This window comes from Calliopsis andreniformis, chromosome 2 (assembly GCF_051401765.1).
Source record: "Calliopsis andreniformis isolate RMS-2024a chromosome 2, iyCalAndr_principal, whole genome shotgun sequence".
In the NCBI taxonomy this organism is placed as follows: domain Eukaryota; kingdom Metazoa; phylum Arthropoda; class Insecta; order Hymenoptera; family Andrenidae; genus Calliopsis; species Calliopsis andreniformis.
The window spans coordinates 8873908-8896562 of record NC_135063.1 but is presented as its reverse complement, the minus strand read 5'-3'; the positions used below and the strand labels follow the sequence as shown (position 1 = coordinate 8896562).

Below are 22655 nucleotides of genomic sequence, written 5' to 3'. Positions count from 1 at the left end.
ATTTTCAAGGTAAAAACCATTGGCATCCTCGTTTTCCCGCTTGCTCCGAGTCCTGTCCCTTTCCACCGTCTCCTCTCGAGATACGGCCTAATAGTCCTGTCGCTATCTCGCATTGTAATCAGAGGGTGGCAGCATGGCTTCCTGCTGGTGACCCAACACATTCGCACGGCATCAATATTTGATCATGGCTGGCTAGGGAACGTGTATGTGCGCTCACGCATTCAGGGCGGGGCGAAGACGCACAGAGAGATGTTACTATCGTTAAGGATTGTGGACATTCCTTTCTGTAGACCTCGATGAATTTTTATTTTCTCACGAAGCTTGAGCTGAAAACGACTTTCTATCTTGCATGTTGGATAATTTATAGAAATGTAAACAACTGTATTTTTAATGCTGTTGTTTTTTGGGAAATTTAGGCGATTTTAGCAAAAGGTACTGTAATTTTAATAGAAGGTAACTATAGAATGTGAGGTATACATTCATAATATTACAGTATGGAGAAAATTAAGTAGTCAAGGAGTAAGATTAATCAGACATGTCAAGTGAACGCTAAGTAGTATTTCCTTCACTTTTCAGACTTTTCTTAACATTTTACATTCAAGATTCGAAAGAAGATTCAGACTTTTCTTAGTACTTTACATTTAAGATTCAGAAGAAGATTCAGACTTTTCTTATTATTTTACAGAAGAACTGTTTCTAAAAAATATGTAGAAATATTTTTCAATTCCGAATAATTCGCGCACACAGCCATTAATTTTCCAACATCACCTTAAAGACAGGGCAGCGACGTAAAATGAGGATAATCAAAGGCAATATTCGTCGCGGGTAGCACGTGGCGTGTCGATGATCTGATTTCAGCCCTTTCCCTCCTTGCCGGTGCCAGTATAATGTAATCGGAGTAGCGCAAGCACATTAGCTCCAAGGTACGCTGGGATATCCCACTGTGTTATGGACCGTCCTAATTGTCCCTTAGGAGCCACTGTTTGGACAGGCGGAACTTTTTCTCTCGCTTCTACTCGTGTACACAAAATTATTTCTCGATCCGTCAAGGAGAAGCGATTCGTAAATATCAAGTTTCCGCAAGAGGTGAATTTTAACACGGTACAGCAGGGTTGGTGATTGAAATTGAAATAGAGAAAACAGGGAAAATCATTGATGACTTTGGTCATGCAGGTTCAAAACGTAAACGATATGGTTTCCATTAATTTTTGGTCGAAATAATATCTATGTTCGATGATTAAAAATTTGCAATGCTTTCGGCCACCAAATATCACATTTCCAACGAGAGGACTCGTTTCAACCAGTAACTGAAATGAATATATTATTCTGTATTTTGTTCCTGTTTGATTAAGGGATATAAATAATTGAATCACATTCGGTAAAAATATTAATGGACGCGAAAATAACGTTTCATTGCTTACTGAGATAATTTTTTGGTGTTTTTGTACAAATTTCAGACAATTTAAATAGTTATTTTTAAAAGCGAGGTGTTTTAAATAGATATAATAAAAAGCCTGCAATATAATGATATGTACTATATCACTTTTAAAATATTTTATACCTATTCCGATGGTATGTCACTTTGATTAGATATTTTCACAATAGACAACATTAAAACAAATTTATCAAAAAAATATTATGTATTGCAGACCTCAAGGGTGGTTCAACATTAGTGTAATTATAAAGAATAGTGAAATAAACCTGTCCTCGGGTAACTAACGACTCGTTAATCATACAGTATGGTTTGTTGACTATAGATAACTATGTCCTAGGTCCTGAAGTTAATTCGACGCTCCATTTCGATAATTGGCCCTAACCCCGAGTTGTTTGCATTCGTCGCTTGTCCTCCTCAGGATGACGTTAATTAGGCTACCCCGGTCCCTACTCGAGGATCGTTTCAGATATCACCCCACGATTATGTCGCGTCTCTAAAAAGACGGCGTTTAGTAGATCTGCTCGCTACGACTTCTCGTGTCGATAATTGAGGCCTATCCCCATTTGTCTTTGTGCTAAATCGAAACGATCGACCGTCCTTTTTGCTGTCCACTTATCCATTTTATCAGAAATCTTCCTCATTTTCACTCTATATATTCTTCCAAGATAGAAACTTTTGAATTTAAGTATTCCTCGATATTCTTTAGATTTAAAAAATAAACTCTTTTTAGCATAAAATTATAATTTGAAGATAAAACTGTCTGTGTTTCCTCCATTTTTAATTGCGAATGAAATACTTCTATAGCAACAAATTTGAGATCCTGCTTGAATTGAAGTCTATAAGATAGAATTTTTATTCTCAGCAAAATGTAATTAAAAAGAGCTGTTCTCTTAAAAAATGAGAATATAAAAATTCAATTTCCATATATTACATATTTTTCTGCGTGAAACTGACTTTGAAGGTCCCACGTCCTAAAATGTAAAGGTTCAATTATTACTTTTACTTGCTTAATCTTTTCATCTGATATCGAAACAATGTCCAGAGCGATTCGTTGCTTAATGGTCGGTTACCGTGGATCCCAGTGTACAGGGTTTGAGGAACGACACGTGGGTGCAGTGTACACGTGGAAATGCACGCGTGCATACAGGCACAGGCTCACATGCTACATCGGGATCACCTGCTGCCTGTCCACATGTCGCCCGCAGGCAAAATCGTTCAACCGACACCGGGCCCATTCTCGGCCAATCGTCTGTTGGATTACACCTTTTCTCCCTTTTTTTTAAATTTTTACCCTCGCTTTTCTCCGCAGGATGAACCGACAGAAACCGCAGCGCAAAGTGGCGAGCTTTTACCAAACGATTACTGTCACTATCAAAGACATACCCATTAACCTTTATTCAAAACGAAACACGAGCTTCAGTCTGTTGTTCAAATATTGAGTGAAGCGCCATATACGAGTATACTAGCACCAGTACAAGTATAGAATAAAAGTCACAAGTTATTCACAGATATCTTTCACTATAAATATTAAAAATAGAGATATTAGAAACGCTCTGACTCCCATTGTGTCTCTCATGAACTAAACATTGTTAGAAAGAAGCAGTAAAAAACACGCGATAGATAATATTGAAAATCAGTAACATGCCAACAAAAAGGAATTATCAAAGCATCTTCTTTCACGATAAACTCCCTGTTGCTTTATTGTTGTCGAAGCAAGCCCCAGTTGTATCGAGCCCAACGTCCATCATGTACCGATAAATTGCTCCGGATTTCGGGGAGCGGAAGAAGCCTCGTCTATGCCTGGTGTGTACCTGTTCTTCCTTTTTCGGGTCTCAAATTGACTCGCGGACCAATTAAGCTTGAAGAATCGGGGCCTGGCAAAGGACGTTCTCACGCTCGATCGACGGGCCACGTCTGTGTGTGCGGAAGTTTTACTGGCACCGTGTGTTTGGCGCACGAGTACGTGTGTATACGCGTAGGTGAGCCACGAGCCTCTGTGTCTGGTCCTTTTGGAAGACGATCTTCCAGACGGTTTGCTCTCCAGCCGGTCCTGAAGTGGATCGGTGTCCGTTCTTCAGGATTCCGGGAGATTGAGCTCTGTTCATGGTTCATCTCACGGCAGAAGACTCGGTTATGCCCCCTCAGCCCTTCCACCGACTCTACCCCCTTCGTTCGCCATCTCCCCCGTTTCTTTATATACTAACTGCTAACGACTTTGTTGCACGCCTCTGTGACTGCGTCGCCGATTCCTTTGACTGGTCGATCAAACTTAACGCCGGCCGAAAAGTCAGCCGAGCTGCTTTCCCTTGAGTAATTAAGCTCACCGAGCTATTAGATTATGTTACGTCGCGTATAACGATTTTCAGGAGATTCTCGCATCGATGGGATGATGGTAGCTTCAGGTGTCTGGTAAAAGGATTGAACAGGTTGACCATGCGGGAGGAAATTGTTGGATGACCAATCTTTTGCTAGTCCTGAGCCATTGATGAGGACTGCTAGTCGCTCCTGTTTTCACTTTCTATATTAAAATATAAATTCGTCAGATTTACTCATAGTATTCTAAAGACTCTGGTAATCCTCTCCCTAGTAGATTTAATAGTCTCTATAAAAGCACATGTTTAGACATTCTTATACAGTATACTAGATTCTACTACACTCTACTCTAACTCTCACTCGAAATATATTACATTGTAAAGTATAATTGGTTTACCGAATTTTTCTCCTACGAATCCAATAAAATATGGTTTTTAAATACGTATATACTACACTTCTCTTAAGAATCTCGTAAGAAATACTATTTACCATAGACATAGTGTTAAAGTCAGATTTCAAAAAATTATTGACTCATATAGTGTCTTTTTATAGTTACTCTATACTCAGCGTAGTAAACTCTCTGCGTTATGAATTTAAAACGAAGAAACGAAACTTTTTAGTATCCTTCTAAAAAGTTTAAAAAGAACTTCCTTCAATCCATATCTGAAAACTAAGACCGTTATTAGAGCAACTATTATAAATCGATTTGTCTCTCTTCTGCTAAACATAGATAAAATCAATGTTATTCTCCCAAAGTCTGTATTTTCGGTCAACTCCTCGCAATCTTCGCTAAAGTAGGTTATTAATTTGAAACTCAGGAAGGCATGCCTCTCGACGGCCCCCTAATAGACGGCTTAAAATTCAAGTCGATGAGTGGCCCTATCGATTTTCGATTAATCAGCATGCATGGAGCCACACGAGCGCGAATTGGCCCTCCTGCTCCCTCCCTCTGTTGTCTCGCGACAAGTTTGGTACACAATCAAGACGAGCGGATACTGTTTACGAAGCGTCGCATCAACGACGACGGGCTAATGGCTTCAAGACATTAAGTTAATTGCTCGGCACATCGTACCTATGTACTCGCATTTGCGTGCGCGACGAGCCCATCTTTCTTTCCCTATCTCTACCCCCTCTAACCCTCCCTACAGCCTTTCTCCTACCGTCACGTAATGTTCTCCGTAATGGAAGCATCGTAAAGGACATAAGTGCTTCCCAACCGTGGACTTTTCGCGGGAAAGGAGCCTCGTCCTCCTCGTCAATATTCGATCCATTAAAGTGGAAGTTTTCAGACAGGTTGTCGCACTCTGCCGCGGCCAATCCGAATCGAGGTGCCCCGACTTACAGAAAATATTTTTTTAGCACCTGCAGGCTGGTCTCTAGTTATCCTTGGGAACAAATGAGTTTGAATTTTAAGGGTAGCATAAAGTTAGGGGAATATTAGTTTAGGTCTGACTGTAGGATAGGTATTTTTATGCAACACTTTTTTATTATACATGTTGTGTAAATTTTGGATTCTGGGTATTGGAATTAAGAACACTTTAAAATTTATTCGAGACAGTACTCTGTCTAATGTCATCCAGAAATTTAAGTTTGATACAATTTTACGAAGTTCTTATATGCTTGGGTTAGGTCTGTGCTTTGAGGCATTGAGGAATTTTGTGCATAAAGTGAAAGTCGGAATGACTAACTAGGTATCGAGAAAATTGGGATCTGCAAAATATTAGAACTACTATGCACTAATATTTACGAAAAATATCATTAATATCGGTGGATATAGAATATGTGACTATTGGTGGATATGCTATACATATAAAGACGAAGTGATTATATTTATTGGACTAACGATAAGTCTATTCTTATATATATTTAGCTGAAGGTAGATGAACTTTCACGCAGGAGAATACTCTCTCTGGCTACTGATATCCTATGCAACTTAAGGAGATGTATATTTTAATAATTCGAAATACCGTTCAATTTCTCTTATTCTTTTTCATTTTTCTTTATTTCTGTCTGCCGGCGAATGGAGACGAAGCGAAATTACGGTCTCGTGCATGGAGGAGGGCTCGTTTAATGGATACTTCAATTAAAATTGGTCCAATCGGAACGGGTTAATTAAAACGGTATTTACAAGGAGACATGAAATTTAATAGGAAAATTCTCCCTTCGGTTCGGTGCCCGTTGAAAGTCATAATGCCGATTATGTAACGAACGGAGAAGCAGGAAAGAAGCAACGTGGCATTTATTAATTCGACGGAGGGCCACCGCTACCGACCGGGTTAATCGTTATAGAACGAACTGCTGATGAATTCACGAGCTAGCCTTATAAATATGGATGCGTTCGAGAAGCTACGCGAGGGGTTTTCCTGTTATAACTTAACCTAGAATAATCGTAGAATCATTTCCCACGGAGCCCATCCAGCAGTCCTCGGATTTCCTACTTTCGAACAATTTTCTTAACGACGGGGCTGAGGAAACGCTGTTGAATCGAATCACTCGCAATGCATATTGAGTACGACGTTCTTCGCTATCCACGTCTCATTAACAAACACATGCAATTGTAAACCTTCCAATTATCGTGTTACTGCTCTGTTGTGGGGATTTTAATTTTTATAATGCACTAAATAAGTAGTATTCAAGTTCACCATTTTTGTTAGCACTGTCTATAATTTGCATTAAATAGAAAGTGTTATTTTAACGTGTTATAATTTGTGACAAATTTTATTCCTAATTGAGCAAATGCTACATCATCCTGGCATAAAAATATTGATATATTTTAGAACTGGAGTATGTCTGCGTAAATTTCGCCGGCAGGAAAAGAGAAAACAAAATGATACACTGTGTCGTCGAGGATGGAAATAGGGGTGGCACCTTCGTCGCTGATTTTTCCTGCCCGTCGAACCGTCTACGTGTATTTACATAAAAGGGCGAGTCGTTGGAATTTTTAAATCAAATTCCTTATCGGACAAGCGCGAGGTTATGCGAAGGAGGGACGTCGACAGGGGTGTAGCCCGGTATAGGATGTAGCGATGATGGTGTGAAAAAGGTGAGTCTCTGTCCACGAACAGGAAGAGGTAACGAGCTCGTTCCTTCTCCACCAATTCCCTCGAAATACTTACGAACACCCCCCACTAAGTCTCTTCTTGCCCTCTCTTACTCTTCGTTTCTTTTTTACTCTCTTGTTGTCTCTTTGTTCTGCTTCTTTGCTCACTATTTTTCATGTCTTTCCATTTTCGATGGGAAATGAGAGAACGATAAGAAAATATACCTTTTGAGGCTACTGTGGTTCGAGAAACGTCACAGAAATGAGAAAATAATTTTTCTTTATATGATTACATCCAGTGGATTTTATAATAAAATAATTCTCTAAATAGACAATTTTACTATATTTCTCTTGAGAATCGTGTATTTATATAACATTTATTATATTGCTAGTACATCAGTATAGAGTTGAAAAAAGAATGAAAATGACGATTGGATTAAAAAAGACCCGTAGGTACTATAGGTTATAGATTTGTTGATATTATTATTGTTAAGGCTACCTTAGATCTTTTTTTATTACTGTATACGGACGTTATACATAAAGGCACAGTGGAAAGTCTTTGAGATAGGTAAAATAGTGGAAGAATATGAGATTGAAAAGAATGAAACAGAAAGGTAAAAGGAGGGGTTGTCGGGGACATAAATCTTTGGAGCTTCCTTATCAAAGGTGCTCCACTGGGAAATGGCGGCAATATCGGACCTTTTCGTTCTCGAAATGAAGAAAAGCTGATCTCAAAGCCGATATGGCTATTGCTCTGGTATACCCAACTCTTCAAAGCATGAATCTTCTTATTAGAATGCTCTTTATGATCAAATTAAGCAGCAAATTATGAAGATATATTACTTTCCGACTGTGAAAGTTAGAGTATATCATATAAAATAAATTTCAAACTGATATAGAATCACAAAACTGTATTTTATCTTGTAAATTTAATTAGTGTGAAATTAGTTTCTATATTTATTTGAAAAATATACAAATATGTGTCGGTTGTTATGAAAATGGATTAAACAAAAAATATAAAAAGGTTGAATTTATCATTTACTTGGTGTGGCATCAATTTACATTATGGAATTAATGATAAATTCAATTATAATAGATTTTCTACTTAGACCATTTTCGTAATTAGCGGCACGTATTTGAACCATGGTCACGTGACTCCTACTGCGCATGCGCGATCGCGCTTCAAGCTTGCTGGCGCTCGTTTAGATGTAAAGATCGTCTCGCAGTTTTTAGTTATTTTTCTATAGAATACACGTTTAATTCTTTGTCATTCAATTCAATTTTGATTTTTGGTGCCTCAGTGTTTCTATTTCTTGTGTATTCATGTAAAATCTCTGTTTATTGTGCAATGGAAGACGCTTTAATTCTAAACCAGGAAGATAGAGGTTACGTCACTTCGTCAAGTAAATCGTACGGTAAAGTTCGCAATCTTTTCTCTTGAATACAGTTTTGTATGATAGTATATAAATAATTAGCGTTTTACTTACTAAAAGCCTATTAATAAATATTATAATGTCTATATGTTATTTCTAATATATGTCTATATGTTAAGTTATAGAAGACGTATATTAAAATTTAATGTAGAATATTCTGTTGCATAGGTTCAAACAAGAAGTTACGAAATGGAAAGCTGATCTTTCATCATCATGTGTTAAAGAAATTATAGAAAAATTAGAATTTTAAAGAAAGTACGAGGAACATGCTTACCATGCAATAGATTGAGATGCAGAAAATAATGTGAGTGAATACAGAATATTACATATTTTAATAACTGCTTTCGTTTATCATGTTTATTATATATGTATGTACAATTCCAATTGCTTGTGATTTTTAATAGTGATTAAAAGTTGCCTTCTATAATGATATTCAAGCTATCAAACTATGAATATCATGAAAAGTTTCTTTATAAATTACAGAAAAAAAAGTTTTTTTAAATGTAGGCATTCAGAAATGTTAACTATATCTCTAAATACATCTTGCCGCAAAAATGCGGCGAATAAGTAAAACTATAAAAAGAATTTATTTAAATACATTTATGAAAATAAGAAGTTAAAACTTCAAAGCCCTTATGGCATCTCAAACATTGTTTTAGCACACTATACAGGGTATAACAAATATAGCCTTCGTTATTTTAACAGGTGATTAAAGATTAAAATTGGAGCATAAAATAATCTATGACATAGTGTCTGATCTGCCTTCATTTTACAAAATCTAATATTCATTTCTTACGGATATCTCAAATTTTTAAGGTTTTACAAAACATAAACTGTAAGAGATACAACAAAGTATCTTAAGACATTTTTGCACTTTTTCTGCCTTTCAATGTATCTGCAAAATTACAAAATTCTCTGATTATTAGTCTAGAATATAGACACATTAACTTTAAGGCAATAATATTGCAAGATGAAGGCAGATCGGACACTATGGCATAGGACATTTTGTGCTCCAATTTTGATCTCCTACCATCTGTTAAAACATCGAAGACTATCTTTGTTACACCCTGTATATAGCAGACACAATCTGCAAGACAAAAGGCAACTTTTTTCACAACCAGAAAACAGACACACGATTTCCATCTCTGCGTTCCACCTTAATACACCTACACTGTCATCGCGATTATTCGTCAACGGGTTGAATATTTTTTCATCACCCAGCCGTCGATAGGATAACACGAAGCCTCCAGTAGACGTAACAGTCGCCAGTTACATAATGTATTCGTATGTATATATAGTATCTGGTCGTTATCGTGGTAGTCGGTCGTTCCTTGAAGGGCTGTCAGGTGAGAGAGGGCCCTCGAGCGTAGGGAAATAGGAGTGCTATCGGGGTGAGAAAGGCGGGACGAGAGGGTGGCCAAAGGGGAGAGAGGGTCGACACGAGATGCCGAAGAGAGAAAGAGCGAAGGAGGAGGGCGAGGGAGGAGAGGGCTCTCGGCTTTCGCGAGTATTATCTTGTCAGCGCGGATAACGACACCTTGGCGTCGTTCTACAGCCCTCATCAATTATAAATCCCGGCTACCTCTTACTACCAATCGCGATATCCCTATCTCAAGGCCCGCAATCGCAGATCGAGACGTCTCATTATCTTGCCAGTCGGCCATTGCGGTTTCGTCGCGTGAACCCCTTGAAATAGATAGAAAATCCAATGGCGTGTATCGTCGTTGCAGGCACTGCGTTTCAGCGAAACAATCTTCGTGAATTCTTGAACCCAGATTCACTACAGGTTTCCATATGGTAGCAGGTGTTTAGTATACACGTAGTAGATGTATGTACACAGTGGCTCGTGAATTTGTTCACCATGGTTTATTAAATTTACATGGTCGAATTATGAAAATGATATGACAGACAAAAATATGTCTTATTGTTAATAGTCTTGGTAGGTAACTACTTGTAAAAGATGGGTTGTTTTTCTTGTTGTCTTATTTCCTTTAGCTTCTAGACTACTTACCATCACCAATTTTTTGAATATATATAATGCATCGTTTTGAACAAATCAGTTAGGTGTACTATTACAGTTAATAATTGTAATTTATACACTCAAAAATATTATATTAAGAATGCAATATTTCTTAACATATATTATATTTTTTAAAATATAATTAAGAGCAAGCTACATTAGAATTAATTCTTTTATAAAACAGCGTACAATAGCAACGACCCTATAAAACCTCCAGGTTAACAATAATTTATTCCACAGAAAGGGCTAAAGTCGAATGATTTATGGGAAATATTCTTAAACAGGAAACGCGTAACGAGTTTATTTTTGCACCGTAACACGGGCACGTTCGTGTACACTTCGGTTTACTGGCGATGAGCAAACAGATAAACGTTCGTAACCGCTAACAGTTATTAGCACTAGCTGTGCTCTTTACGAGAAACCATGATCAGATTATCCAACGTACGGTAGTTGTCTCTGTTGATTCATATTATTGTCTAAGTGCAGATAAACAGCTTTCTCAGTCGCAGCACGCGAAATTGAAATAACAGAGGACCATTTAACAGACTAACTAAGAAAATTCCTCAAGTATAACACTCACTTTTTAATGAGTCTTTGTCAGTTGTAGATGTAACAGATTGAATACGCCCGTATCTCTTCTTAGAGATATGTGGCTAATGACTAGATGTTAACAAGTAATACAGTAATTTTATGTGGTCTACCTTTTTGGAAAATTCAAAACATTGAAAATTTGATTGCAGAGTAGGTTGACGTTTGAATATTTAATTCTTATATTGCAAAATTTGAATATTGGAATATTTTATAGTTTTAAGTTGTCTTTGAAATTTGAAAATTTGAAAATTCTAAAATTTAAATATTTGAAAATTTTTAAATATTTGAAAATTTAATATAATTTAATTTAATTTTTAAATATTTGAAAATTTAAAAATTTGTAAATTTATAAAATTTGAAACTTTTTTAAAAATTGAGGTACAAGGTGCAACTTTAGTGATTAATACCCTTAAATTCCTGACTCATCAAAGACTCGTTAAAAAACAAGGTTACACTTGCGGAGCTTACTTCGCAAGAACCACTTCCAAGATCCACAAAACCCACCAAATCATCAACACAATGCATTCATACTCTTCTAACTTTAGCAAGATGCTAATACTTCTCCATTAACGAATTTTTTAACTCAATCTCCTGCAACGAGCAGACGTCATCGAATCAAAAATCCATCGAAAAAACTGAACAGTCGGCAGTTTTTCAATCCACATCTTCCTCCCAGCTAACGAGGCGGCAAAAGCCGCGGAATCGCTTGAAAATGTAAAGCTTTCGGTGATCAGGGGCTAACGATCCCGTCATTAAGAAAGTTAAAATGAATGGGCTTTGTCGGCGTCTCAAACGCAACGATTTCCCTCCACCCTGAGGAATTCTTCGGCCTCTTCTTCCCTTTGGCGTAAGGTGCAGCAGGTCCACCCCTGATGGACAAAAGGTGTTCCACCTAATGAAGGGTTCCAGTCGGCCTAATAAAAAGTCGGTACCATTACGTCTGCTCTTTTCTGTCCACTCGTCTTCAGGACACAGCGGATATATATCTTCCTGTCCCTCGGGAGGATACTCACAGGAAACGATCCTCCTCCTCGATGTCCTCATAGTTATCGAGCCAGTATCTCGATCCTGGCCTTAATGGCGTAGATAATAACGTTCTTTTGTCGCGGACTAGTTTTTGTTTCGAAGCGTATACTCGCGCCCATAGCCGGGACTCTTTGAGATCTGGAACACTGATTGCCGCGAAGGTGTGAAATTGCAGATTTCATGGCACGAAATGGAGCGTGTTTTTGCGAACGTGCGAAGCATAGTATACTTCCTTCCTTTGAGTTAGAACGAAGTTTTTTCGGATTCACGTGCGAGATAATATACTTTGGTCGGTGATAAAAAGAATGTTATTTACAGATTTCAATAACTGCAAGTTGGATACGTGTGGTTTAGTATTTCTTCTGGAAGTGAGAACTGATTATGCTTGGCTTTTGTATGCCTGTCTGTAATTATGTAACGATTTCGAGGGTGAGACTGGGTGGATAATCAAGCGTTTATGGTAAATAAAATTGCTCAGCGACATCGATGTGACACGATTGCATGTTAGGTTGCCTGCTGCTGGGGGTGAGCTTTATGCATATTAGGGTCGGTTAACCCTTCAACAGGGTCCACGAACCCACCGATGAATGTCGGGTTGCTGAAGTTAGGTGCAAATGCGACACTGAAATTTATGTTTAGTTATTTATGTAGTTTTTGCTGTCTTAATTAATATTTACTGCGGTTTGTTAACCCTTGGACATTGAACCTTCTTGTACCATTAAAAGCAAGTTAAAACGACTTGTAATATACACCTATGAGTCTTGTTATATTTTTTTAAGTATTTTATCGAAACGCTTTTTTAAATAATAAATTGCTATAGAAAAACTGAAAATGTATAGGTTTGTCCAATATGTACAACAGTAGTTATCATTTCTCGTGGATGCAGAAACATTCAGTACATCCAACTTGATATCTCGTGCTGTATTTATCACTGAAAATATGTAAACTGACTAATTAGTAGATAAATTCTTATTACAAGGAAGTAGCAAATCATTAGCTACTAATTTGTACAATTTTATTTTCTTGGCTAAGTTTAACTACGTAACAATGACTGCTCCAATATTTAAAACAATTTATATTACGAAAGTGATTAATTGCTATAGGGGTTGAAAAATACGATAAAATAATTTGATTGACATTATGCAATTCAAGTTGAATAAGTGGTAAAGAGATTACTCGCTTTACGACACGCCAGGGCTGCTATACAGGGTAACTTTCGGTCAGATTGAAAGCCTAGGGGTTGGAAGAGCGTAGCAGTACCAACCCCCGCCGCGTGAGTCGCTGGCAGTGAAAAAAAAAGTTACCCCCTAAGAAAGAATTCTGCTGCATCGATGTGATGGAGGGTTCAAAAGGGTGAGCTGCTTTATCGACCCCTAAATTTCTCTGCACTGGTGTCATTTACTTCTCCACCACTAGATTGGTCTGATGTGTCGAGGGATTTTAAAACGACCCTGTCTTGCGTTTCTGTGCACCCCTTTTAGTAGCGCCTCTTAAAACTTATCTCAAGATAATGGTGCTAATGGAGAAGGATCAGTCGAGCAAGTAGGATAATTTGAATTCAATTATGGTCGACATAAATTTGACAATGTAAACAGCTTTTTAATGTCACGATTTACGTAACTTTCGGGTGGGTTATTATGTTATTAATTAAACCTCTTTTTGTTTGCACGTCGTGAGGAATCGGAGGGTGAGATTGAATTTTAGTGGGCCATGAAGTTAAGCAGTCTCAGATTACGATAAAATGAAGTCTGATAGAGCCTATTAGAAACTTATGATTCTATAGGGTTCAGTATCTAATATTTAAATCAAATATTTTAAAATTTATTATTTAAATAACACATCGTATTATTTAGCTGAAAGGTTCTTTGAAATAGTTATAGTTAATTTATTCGACGATGATATGACTTTTTCTTAAAAATAGTCATTTTTCTTAAGGTGTTTTCGCAACAAAAATAATAATAATTACCTTCATTATATGATACTGGAATATTGGAATAATTTCCTAAGATAGTAGATATAAATACTGTGACCTTCACCATACAAATTAAGCACCCACTGAAGCATGAAATTATGCAAAACAACTTTCCTGCATTAAAAAGAATGATTATCTACTCTGAAACCCACAATTCGTCTAAATTAGAATCCATTCTTTCTATTGTACGAAGGTACTCAAAAAGCTTTCACAGTTGAAAAATATGCTCAATTTTACTATCTATAATTCAAGATACCACTATTTCAATGAATACAATTATGACAAAGTAACAAGAGTTGTTTTATTGGCAACACGCGGTACACTGGTGCCTGTGACTATTATAAAATATAAACACTTGTACGCGGGCTTCTCCCACGCGTTCTCTTCAGGCCCGTTTTCCACGGACGTATCGCGGCGTAGCAGAAATATCTCGAGCGTGTAATAAAGCACCGAGAAAAATGTCGAAACTCGAAACCGAGACGAAGCGCGAGGTGCATAATGTACGAGTATCATACGTCACAATCAACTGCACGCGGCGCCAAACGCTTATTTCTCCGATGGCGCTGCCACGCTATGAAATTACACCGAGCTGACTTACGGTCCGCGAACGACATCCTGACGTAGTCTAAACTCTGTTTTCGCCGGGTAAAAATAATTTTCTCGTATATTTAATGCTGTATTTACGTCCATCGCAGCCCGCCCCGAACCTCTGTTCACTCCGTAATGAGGATCTCCCCAAGAGGTTTACTTGGAGCACGCCACGGTGTGCGAGGTGAACAAACACTCGAAAAGCGGAAATCAACAGAGATCTTGTCGGTTAAAAAGTAATTTATCAGGAAACTTTTATCTCGTTTTCGAACCATAAAAAAGGAGGAGGATTTTTTTATAAAGGGCGTTCGTAAAACACAATGCTATTAACCTTTAGCATATAAAGGTGGTTACTAAGGAGTTCCACTAGTATTTTCTTACAATTCAAATTTTTCAATATCTCAGATCCCCAAATTTTTAAATAGCTATTCAAATCTTCAATTTATAAATTATCAAAAAAAAGAGTTTTTTCATATATATGCTTCAATTCCTCGAAGTCTGTATTCGCAGAAATCTAGAAATCTGTCCCTTGATATGATAAGGGTTGCATTTAAAATCTCATCGACTATACCAGTATCTATTCAAATCCCTATCACCGTGACGCAGCTGAGAGCCTCGACGCAACTCCGCAAGATTTTGCATAGAGAAAAGAAACAATGGACGGATGGGTCGGGGTCAATAAAGCGTTCGATAATCGTCCAGGCAACATTATCTGTCGGATCCATCGAAAATATGATACCATATGCTAATAACTCACGCATGGCTCGCTGTAAAGAAAGAGAAAAAAGCAAGCAAGAAAGCGGGTAGCAGCGGTTAGTCTAACCACACAGACCGTATTATGCTCGCAAGGGCGAATAAAGCCAGGATTCCGCATTGTGGCCTCGCGCAACGTGGTTTCAGCGCGTTCGATGAAACGAGAGAGACAGAGGAGAGAGGGAGGAAAGAGAAAACGAGAGTGTAAGGTCAGGTAGAAGCTTTTAAACGTTCAAAAAACGAGACAGAAGCCAGATAGGGTTGCCCGTGGATGCGCGCGAAAAGGGCGCGTCGACGTAACCGGTTACAAACGCGATATGTACCTGCGATTCTGCTGTCCGATCCGATCAGCAGCCGGCTCGTTTCACCGGATATTCGACGTACAAAAGCAAACTCCGCGGCCGAAGAACCTCGGGAAACAGCGAGCCACGAGCCGCAAAGTCGTGCCCGGTTCAGATCGGTTTTCTTGTTTACCTTGGCATCTGTGTACGTTAAGCTGCTAAGCGATACGGCGAATTTATTCGAACCCGAGGATATTGCTCGAGGTACGCGATCTATCGTTTCGACTGTATTTCATCCCTTTCAATATGTCGGCGCAAAAGTATTGATAAATAGCTGGATACCGTCGGCAACAGAATCGGTGTAGCAGTATTGACTATTGACACACTTTTAAGGTGTGCGTCCACTTCAGAGTAAAACTATCGGGAGTTACTATCGCGAGTTGCTCTCGAGAGTTCTCTCAGATAGGATATTTGCTATCAGACACTGTGTTTAGAGTAACTGAGAGTAACTGTCCGAGATGAATAGCTATCTGAGAGTACCTTTGATAGTAAATCGCGATAGTTTTACTCTCAAGTGGACACGTACCCTTAGACAGATATCTGTTAAATATTTTCAATGAAATGTCAGATAGTGAATACACTATCTGAGTACTATCGATAGCAGTTGGGTTATCGAAAGTATAATTGCAGTGAGCTGGTGTAAAAGAAATTTTTTATACCTACCATGAGAGCAGTGTTTTTGCCGCGTCAGTCAACAGTAGATTAAAAAATTCGATTGGTGGGGTAAAGCGAGCGACGAACAAACAAGGTCAGTGGAATAGGAATGGCCAGTGGCTTTGAGGTAGCAGTTTGTCGATTGATCGGCATCAGCCCCAAACCCCATCAATTGGTCGAATTCATCCCCCTCTGACGGATGGGAGGTGGACGCATTTCGATTTCCACCCCCTGCGTGCGAGGGTGCGTTTGTCATCAAACGGCTCGGCCATGCTTGAAATTTCGTGCGATACAACCATGGAATATCGATATTCCCTGGCAGCGTTGCTGGATTCCTTAAGGACGACATCAAAGGACACCATTTGTGAGGGGTTGCATTTGCGAAGGAATGTGTAATGGACAATTTTTTCGAAAATACGGCATTTCTCATTGAGCGCTGTTAAGTTTGTCTAAATTATTTTATTATATTGTACACTTCAATAGTATCACTTACAAGTAACATTTTAATTTTTAACTAATATGGTGTTAGATTTACAGCATAGTATGACAATATCATTGACATTTAATTTAGAAAAGTGATGTATAAGAGGATACAATTTACTCACGTATATTTTTTACTCCATATTAAAAGTTGAATTAATAGAAATACCTGTAATAGTGTATTTTCCATAACATTTAAGAGGTAAATTTATTTAAATAAATTTAAGACCCTGACTTATATAATATGGAAACCATTTTACTACATGCTCTCTTACCCAGTCATATTGAATTTCTGGTGAGTCACTGTGCATGACTGATGCCACTAAATTCCCATGTGGCTGTCGCAGTAGATTACTCGATAGCACATACCCACCAGCCTGAACTGATACTATCTAGAACTCTCAATTACTCTTCCATATCATTTTTCCTTACAACTAATTATTCTTCGTTCACCTATATTTCACAAAATCACCCCCGTGACTTTCAATTTCACGTGCAGGCTAGACTCAGCCAATTCCGATCACTCAAATAAAGGACGACTTAAGAGTTTAAAACCCGAAAGCGTTGCCGTTCTTCCGTCACAGGTTCCAGGAAGGAGACTTCCGTGAAATTGGCCCCAATCTCGCCGAGAGAAGATAATACTGCAACCCGACTTTAGGTTCGCCGTGTGTCGAGGTCTTCTCGCGCAAGAATCTATGCCATAGCGCATCGTGATTCTGGTTTCGAGAGAATCCAACCTTCCTCTCTCCCCCCCTCTGGCCGTGTCCCACCCCCGAAGAAATAAATCTTCGGCCCGGGGCTCTACATCACCGGTTGGCAAGCAATTTGGGCCCCGACGATAACTCATACATGCATCGATAGTGCCTCTTCCCCTCCTTTCCTCGCGCACCTACACCTACCTCCTGTCCGTGTGCCAGTGTATACGTATAATATATTATGTATGTACGTATATAAGCTGAGGAAACCGGCGGAGAAGATGCACGATGATTCTGGCGGTGCGCGATCTTTCGAACGCGAGGAAACGAGAGGAATGAATCGCGCCACGATGGTGAGACGTAGACGCCAGCACGATAAATGCTGATAGCATGGCAGGGGGGAAAAATAAACTTGGCGGAATGATCATTGCCAATTTTTCCAGGGGGCTCGATTTTCAATTGTATCGAGGTGATTTTGCGAGCACTCATGATAATCTGACAGTGTTGGAATTGTGGATGGAGTGGAGTGCACCCTATGGGGGTGAGTGATTTCTTCTTCGAGAGACTTTAGAAAATTTGTTTGGAGAATAATTTTTTATAGTTATTGAACGTTGTAGATAGGTTTTCTGATTTTTTGATATTGTTGCTTCAAGGAGTTAGGTAGCTTTTGTATGTGATATTTTTGGGATTGAGAAAAGAGGCGGTATAGCTCATATTGGGTTTATGCAAAAGTTCGTCCTGTTTCTGGTGCAAAACTGGGACGAAATTTTGCGTCAAGCTAATATTTAATCAGTACTTAAGCACGTAGTCACGAGTGGTTTTCTGTTTTGATTAATCCATAATCATTTTCCAAAAAGAATTAATTTTACTCACAATAAGTAGAATTTTCTTTAAATCTAAATTTTCACTGTTCACTGTGCACAAAGGGGCAATTATTTCAATGAAATAAGAAACTTAAAATAAGAAATGTCATTATTTGAATTTCATATGCACCGACTGAATAGAACCGTCAATCTTCCCGTTGCGCTACAAGTTATCAAGTCTCTATAAAATTGCACACATATAAAATAGAATATCTACGACAAGAGAAATAGGGAAAATCGAGTCGTCCTCTATTGAATTCTTCGTACATTCGACATTCACTGGCGCGTTTCCGGATATGATTTGTACGTTACGTAAGCGCATCGTTCCGTTTCTTATGTAAGCCGAATGGTACACGGGTAGTTTCGTACATCTTTGCATATAATTAGAAGAGCATTGAATCGACCCCCATCGGACGTCTTTTCACCATGAAAGAGCAGGATGGGACCACGGGGGTAGGTCTGCTGCTCGCATCCGAGTCAGAGGGACGACGCTCTCTCTTTTTTTTCCTCGGGCTTTACAAAAAAAGGTCTCCTTCGTTCGATCGAGGAAAAAGGGTTGAGGGTTCCTTTCTCGATCGGCAGGTACATGCCTGTGACGTGTTCTAGAGCATATGCATATTACCTGACAATGGCCCATCCGGAAGAGGGCAACTGAATTAGGTCAGTGCCGTACGAAACTGGTCTCGAATCTAATCGTACCCTTACAATTATTTATATAGTATTTTTCTCGTTATGGGTTTTTGAGTTTTAAACTTCTAAACAATTTCCAAATTACAAATTTTTAAATTATCACATAATTTAATTATTTGTATTTGATAGAAATTTCCATTGTATTTTAAGTAGGTATATTATACGTATACAAAATTAGGAAAGGAATTAGAAAGTAACAGAATTATGTATTAAAATAGCTATTAAATTAGCAGAGAATACATCTTTTTCAACCCCTTTGTAATGACTTCTTTCACTGGTGGTATGCTATAGATTTACATATTTTAACACTTCACTGCGAATGTGTTAAGTGAGGTTTCAGGTCTTTCCTAGAATCTGGGTACCAGTGTTTTATGATAGAAAAAATATATTAAAGATTATACCTGTCTTTAGAAACTAAATTAATGAATTATATAATGATTTCAACTCTTATTTCTCCATAGCTTTTAATTACCTGAAAATGTCTGTTTTAACTTTTGGAATATACCTCACATGATAAATATTATTTGTTAGAAGGCAAATAGTTGAAAATAGTTTCTGAAAAATATTCTAAATACTTTATTATAGAACAACATATTTGGTATATTTTCCAAGCGAAAGGAGGTCAGGGTAATAGGCTACGGTCCTGACACAGCAACCCTTTCCTTCTTGGGCCCCGTCTGCTTCCTTGAAAATCATCGATATAAATTATGCATGCAGGTAGTCGGCATTGTGCGGCCGCTCACCTCAGCGGGGCCCGATGATAAATTATTGCACATTGAGAATTTCGGGGCTAACGAGGGTACGAAATTTGAATATCCTTCCTTGCGCTTTTCATTCTCACGCTCTTCGTTCTCTCCCTCGCGCGCGCGCTCCCTCTCTCTTTCTCATTCCCTCGCAACCCCTTATCATACGTTCTCTTACTCTCGAACGCTTACGCGCATCCATCCTGGGCTACCTGAGGCTAAGCAGGCACAATGACTCTCTGATTTGATTTATCGAACGATTTCTCTGCTATGCGCGAACTTGCGTTTACCAAACGACTTTTTTTCACACCCTGCGATCTTGTATTCGACGTGATGAGACGGTTCGCCTTCGATCACGAAAGTGAGACAAATTGATGGAGCTTGACTGTTTGGTTGCTCTGATGTTCGGAAGAATTGTCCAAATCTTAACACGGTCACAATTTTATGACCTAAATATGGGTCAGGATATTTGAAACCATGACTCTTCATGTCGCTTTCGTTACATTCTTGCTAAATTTTTATTAAACTGTATGCAGTATTAAAATTAGGTATTTTTAAGTAATTAATATTGATTAAAGTGAAGACTATTACACCTTTAAATAACAAAACACTTGATCAATGCTGTCAAATACGTATAATATAATAAAATATTGTACCAAAGTATACAGTCAACGTGGAAGTAACTTATTCAAAGTTTTCAGACTTATAAATGAACAGATAAATTATTTTATTATATAATTAATACAGATTTAGCAATTCTACGATAGAAAACTATTTCAAGATTTTCGAACTCGTGTCTGACTAACCAATACACAATCAAAAATAGAAGCATCTCTTTTTACAACATATAATACTCCATTCTCATAAACTCTGTAATTACCACTAGCGCTTCATAAAACACAGAGCCCACGCGTTCCTCAAAATCGTGTCCTCTCATACCAACAAGCCGCTCCAATTTCCACTGAATATTCTCCACGTCATCATACTCCACAGCAGAATACGGAGATCGTAATCAACGCGAACTAACAAGATCGTAAAACGAAAGCTCTCACTTTGAGGCCATACGACGCGATACTGTGTCCCCGTAGGAGGAATCCATAAGTCACAGAAAATTACGCGAGCACGGTATGGTGTGCATTCGGGAAAGTCGCGTTCGAAAAGGGTGACCGAATCGAACCGCCCATCGATGTAAACTACACCCTTATAAACAATCGAGGGCCGCCTCGATGGTGGGGTGTGCACGCATGATGGCCGACTGCTCGGACCCAGTGCCCCTATCACGAGCTGAAGGAAAAAGAAATAATGAGCCTTCCTCGTTCCCACCCCGCCACTCTGTACTTTTCTTTTCGCTATGGGGCAACGAATGCGAGCGCGAATGAAAGGAGAAAGCCAAGGGAAGAGGGATGGCAGGCTTATTAGAGCGGCGAGAGAGAGGCGGAAAGAGGAAGAACCCCACGCGAGTGATTTGCATACACGGCTGGCCGGCTGCACGATGTGAGTCAGTTTCGTCGGCGAGGGGTTAAGTCGAGTCGTCTCTCCGCTTTAATGAAGTACCGTTTCAACGAGCCTCTTCCTGTACCGGTTTTTGTTTCGCTACGTCGTCCGAAAAACTCGCTGTGATTGGTAGAAAAAGGGGATGGTGGTCCTCTGTGGATGAGAAATGCGCGAGTTTGGGATTCTCTTCGTGATTTGCGTGAGGAAGAATTTAATATTATTAGGAGGAACGTGACCTAGTTATTCGATCTTAAAATTAAGATAACTCTTTTCTTTTGAAGGAAGGAATATTCTACTGTTCAAATTTTAGAAGTATGGACATTCTTTGCTTTTTTGGAATTAATATATTTATGATAACGTGGTAACTTGTGGTTTGAAATATAATTAATATAACAGAAACATTTATTGCAATGTATTTTATACAAAAGTGTCTGTGATTTTAAGGCAAAACGGCGTAAGTCACATATTTTTATATTATAGATATTTTTTACGTTCAATTTTGTATCATGGATTTGTGTTTTATTATATTCTCATTTTAAGGGAAGAATTCTTCTGCTAACAATACAAATTCTATTTTCTAAACTTCAATTAAGGGATGAATACAAAGGTTTAGAAGAGGTGACTTATGTCGTCTCGTCTTACCTTCACGGATTACGTTCACTGTTCAGCAAAAAGCCTTCGATCAGCATTTATATATCAGTTTTGAATTCTTACGTCTTTCAATTTCACCTCTCGAATTTCTTGAACTGTCTTTAGGAACAATAAATTATCTCCAAATCAGAAAAATATGACTAAAGAGTTACAAATAAAAGAGACTAGCATTTTATCTTTAATTCAACTTTTAGCTATCTCACAAAATTAGGTCATCGTTCCTCTTACAATGAGCGTGGATTCGTCTTCCTCAAATTATTGATCGCCGAAAACAACCACTCCGTCACAAAAATATGCGGAAAGAAAAGAGGGACACCGATACTTCCTGCCATCGCGAGGACACATTTTCGATAGATTCGAGAAGCAACTACAAATTTCTTAATGAAAGGAAAACTCCAATTAAAAGATTCATTAACGAAACAACCACTTCACCTTCCGTGTCAATCGTGTTTCGAAATTCACTTGAGTTACTTGTGAGTCGACGACACTTTGGGAGTTCCTTTTCGGTGGAGGATCGTCTGCGCGAGTTCGCGAGAGGCACGAAAGCACTTAGCGACGTTTTATTAATTACTGGTACGAGTTAAACGAAGGAGAATCTAGCCTGGATGGAAGCGAGAAACAGCAGCCATCTTGACGCCTGCGTGGAGAGGCGCCGCGACGCTCTCATGGGGCGTCGTGTCATGGGGGTGGAAAGAGGATGTGCTCTGCGCCGAGAGGTTGATCCTTGGAAGCAGGTTCGGCTAGAAAAACCTGACAAATACGAGCAGAATTTTGACTTTCGATTTCTCACCTTTACCCTTAATTTTTTATACAGATCCCTAAATTTGCCCACAATTTTATTTTCATTATCTTTCTTACTATTAAGTTTAAGCG

General features: G+C 38.6%; 1 protein-coding gene and 1 long non-coding RNA gene across 2 annotated transcripts in view; both read right to left on the bottom strand.

Moving 5' to 3' along the window:
• The window catches only part of LOC143188452 (UPF0489 protein C5orf22 homolog), a 327293-nt gene that overhangs the window by 29510 nt on the left and 275128 nt on the right, over window positions 1–22655 (bottom strand). The gene's annotated exons all lie outside the window — the stretch shown is intronic.
• On the bottom strand, window positions 11487–16412 carry LOC143188455 (uncharacterized). Its single transcript, XR_013003525.1, has 3 exons — window positions 16176–16412; window positions 11846–12004; window positions 11487–11746 (listed from the first exon to the last, which is right to left on the bottom strand). It is a non-coding gene; the product is annotated as an uncharacterized LOC143188455 (long non-coding RNA).